The following is a 3,854-nucleotide window of genomic DNA, read 5'->3' as shown; positions in this document are numbered from 1 at the left end:
GTTTTGACTTGATTTTCTCTTTAGTTTAAGATATAATCCAGAAGTATTTTCAGATTTACAGATTTCAAATATGTAATCCTGGCTGCACATTCTGATCCATTGGGGGAACTGTAAAAGTTGTTTTTGTTTTGTTGTTTTCTTTTTTACATTAATTTTACTTTAGACTATGAATAAATTGTAAAGATATGGAAGTAGAGCATACATTATCTATTATGACCAGTCTTGTCTCATTTATGTTCTGACTTCACCTGCCCCCTGCCCATTTTTTTGAAGCAACTATTACACATTATATCATTTTACCCACAAATGTTTCATTACATAGTTCTAAAAGGCGGTCTCTCTTTAAAAACATAACCACAATATAGTTATTACAGTTAAAACAATAGCAGTTCCTTAATATCATCAGATAGACTTGGGAACTTCAAAAAATAAGATGCCCAGTCCAATAAAATCTGTCTGTCTGGGTGAGGTCTGGGATTCAGAGTATTAAAGTCCCCAGATAATTGTGACATGCAGTGAAGTTGAGAACTATTGAGTTAGGTTTCTCTTTATTCTTTTCCAAAATTGTTTCTCATTTCTAGTTTAAGTGCATTAGAGTTAGAGTATTGTGATAGGAAAGATTCTCTTTCGGAGAATATGAGACTTTTTTTTTTTCTTTTCCTAACATAGGATCCATTTTTATGATCATTCAATTGATATAAGAGTGAATCTCATATGTTTTCTGGTAAAAGAGTTTTATGTAAACCTTGAAAACCAAGTTGCTAGTTTGTGTTATTCAGATTGTCTAGCCCTATTTTTGGCTTATTTTAGCTGTTACTCCTGTAAAAGGAGGGAGAGAGAGAGAGAGAGAGAGAGAGAGAAAGAGAGAGAGTGTGTGTGTGTGTGTGTGTGTTTCCCACAGTTATGATTTTGTCAGTTCATATATTTCTAATGGTTTTTGTTTTAAACATTTAGATTTCTGTTTCCTTTGTAACTTTAGCCATGAAAATTTGAAGGAAACAGCAACAGAGTCTTCTCTCTACCCCTCAGTTCCTGCACTTCTGAATCCTTAATCGTAGTTGGAAAGTGTTCTGATGTCCGAGTCATCAAATGTGTTGGGTGACATCAAATGCCATTTCAGCCCTTTTGTAATAAGCCCTGTCTCGCTGTGGGTCATGTTAGGGATCCAGCTTTTGACTAGGCCTTCAGCATGTCTGGATGCTGCCACCTCCTGCCCACCGGAAAAGCACCTGCTGCATTTCTGACCTTTGTGTGTGGGTACTTCGGGGGGACATGCACATTACAAGCAGCACACTGTGATTGAAGCCTGGTTTTCACATGGCGTGGTGTGCACTGGGCTAGCTCTCTCCTCCCTCTGTTAGTACCATTTGGTCTGGGCACAGACGCCCCCCCACCCCCGCCCCGCTGTGTGATCCATGGCTCACTGTGTTTCCCAAAATAAGTGCTAATTGGTTTTCAATTCCGCTTGGATTTTAATGCTGCCCACTGCAGCCTTGGGGCAGAAACACTGATGTGTTTGAAGAAATATTCCTCAGCAGCAGGAATCAGCATTGTGGGGAGCTGACTGGCTCCCCACTTCCCAACTTGCCGCAGTGGCCCTGGGCCTCTGCCAGCCACATGTGCCACCTCGCTCAGGCTCAGTTAGAGATGCTTTGCAGAGACTTGCTTGTGATGACAAGGACAGGTTTGGACAGAGCTCCCTTCCTTCCATGTGTGGAGAGTGACGGGGCTGGGGTTCGTAGGGGCTGGAGGAATGTCATTGGACCAGCTTAGAGTGGTGGGTCATGGACTCCTGATCTGGGATTCAGGACTGTTTGTGTGTCTTCTGGACAACTCCTGCCTGAGGCCCACCTCCTTCCATGTTGTCTATCTGGGGCCAACTCTGTTCTCCAGTCTGCTGTGGGAGAGGCTGGATCATGCAGTGCCAACCATTTGGGGTGGGGAGGTGATTTTGATCCACCTCCACCCTCCTCCAGTGTTTTCTTCTGCTCAGAATGCCGTCCAGCATCGTCCCATCTCAGAGCTGCCTCCGAGGCCTGCACCTCTGCAGCTGTTCACCTTTGTTCCTCACCTGCCCAGGCATTGGGGCAGAGGGGCCAGGCGTCAGTCCTGCAGGTGGAGACCAGGGCCACGCGGCTCAGGGCTTTCCTGGGCCCTGGGCTGTGGGAGAGCGGTTCCCACAGGGCCAGAGGAGCAGTACAGTGGTTAGAAATACACCCTCCCGAGGGGAATGTGGTGCAGGTGACCACACCCTCAGTTTCCTCTTCACAGTAATAGCTTGCTAGAGCTGCATGACAAAGCACCACAGACTGGGTAGCTTAAACAACAGAAATGTATTGTCCCAGACTTCTGGAGGCCAGGAGTCCGAGATCAAGGTGTAGGCCAGGTTGATTCCTCCTGAGGGCTGGAAAGGAGAATCGTTCCATGACTCATTTTCAGCTCCTGGTGGTTTGCTGGCAGTATTTGGCGTCCTGTGGCTTCTGCTGCATCACCTCGGTCTCCGCCTTCATCTTCACGTAGCGTTCTCCCTGTGTGTGTGTCCGTGCCCAGATCTCCCCTTCTTGTAAGCATACCAGTCACATTTGCATTAGGAGCCCCCCCTGATGCAGCCTCATCCTAACGTTACTCATTTCATCTGCAACAACCCCAGCTCCAGTTAAGGTCACGTTCTGAAGTACTGAAGGTTAGGACTTCACATGAACTTTGGGGGGACATAATTCAGCCCGTACCTGAAAAAAAAATATCATCGATAATGTTAGCCACACGCCAGGGTTGTAGGTTACTGATTCACGCAAGTAAAGCCCTCGGGTCAGTTCCTGTCGCGTAGTAGCGCCCAGTAAACGTTAGCCTTGTTGACGGGCTCGGATGACCTCATCTCTCGCTGGGACCTCCGAAAATAGGAATGAAGTCATGTTAAACCCCGTATGTAAATCCTTCCGTGGTTTCTCATTTCTACCAGTCCAGAAATTAAGGTTTTTTGCAAGTAGCAGAAAACCCAGCTCACACTGGCATAACACAGTTGAAGTCCAGGGGTAATCTGCTTTAAATGCAGCTTGATACAGAGCTCAAATAATGTTATTACCAATACTGAGTTTTTCTCCTCGACCTCCCTGTTGGCTCCTCCGCGCTTTTTACTCATAACACTTCTGACACCAAATGTGTGGGTTTTTCCCTCATACCAACCGATTCTTCAGCTCTCCGGACACTAACTGGGGGTCTTACAGTTCAGTTCTGACACTGCCTGGCGCTGGCTTCGGCCCCACAGATTGAAGGCTCAGTTCCACAAGACTTCACACAACCATTGCAAGTCCTGTGCTTCTGATCAACTGGCTGTGAATTGGAAGTTCCAGTGACCCCTCTTCAGGTTTGATAATTTGCTAGACTAGCTCCCAGAAGTCAAGAAAACACTATTTACATTTACCAGTTTATTATAAAGCCTTCAACCCAGGAACAGCCAAAGAACCTCTCAGCCAGAGTCACCGTATTAGCATAAACTCAGGTGTGGTTGAAAGGGGCTCGTTATGAGCAACACGAGATGTTCCTATCACCCCTGTCATTCAGGAAATTCCAAGGGTTTCAGAAGCTCTGTGTCAGCAATTGGGGACAAAAATATATTTTTATCACAGTTCCAATCTCAAATTGGTTGTCCTCTGGTAGTTATAAAATGGTTTGCAGCAACTGTAGTCTGAAATTATGAGGCGCAAGTCTGGTGGAAGAAGAAGGAGAGAGCCCTTTCTGTGTGGGGGCGGTGGGAATTTGACAGAATTCTGAAGTTCACCGTGAGCCAGCTTAGATCACGTGTGTGGGTATTACGAGCACTGTGACCACGGCAAGGTGGGAGGCCTCGGTGGGCA

The 3,854-nt window shown here is 46.2% G+C and overlaps 1 protein-coding gene across 3 annotated transcripts in view; it reads left to right on the top strand.

Moving 5' to 3' along the window:
- Positions 1 to 3,854, top strand: part of SIPA1L3 (signal induced proliferation associated 1 like 3) — a 232,575-nt gene that overhangs the window by 41,985 nt on the left and 186,736 nt on the right. The window lies entirely within an intron of this gene.

This window comes from Pteropus vampyrus, unplaced genomic scaffold (genome assembly GCF_000151845.1).
Source record: "Pteropus vampyrus isolate Shadow unplaced genomic scaffold, Pvam_2.0 Scaffold203, whole genome shotgun sequence".
Classification (NCBI taxonomy): domain Eukaryota; kingdom Metazoa; phylum Chordata; class Mammalia; order Chiroptera; family Pteropodidae; genus Pteropus; species Pteropus vampyrus.
This window is presented reverse-complemented; position numbering and strand designations above follow the sequence as displayed.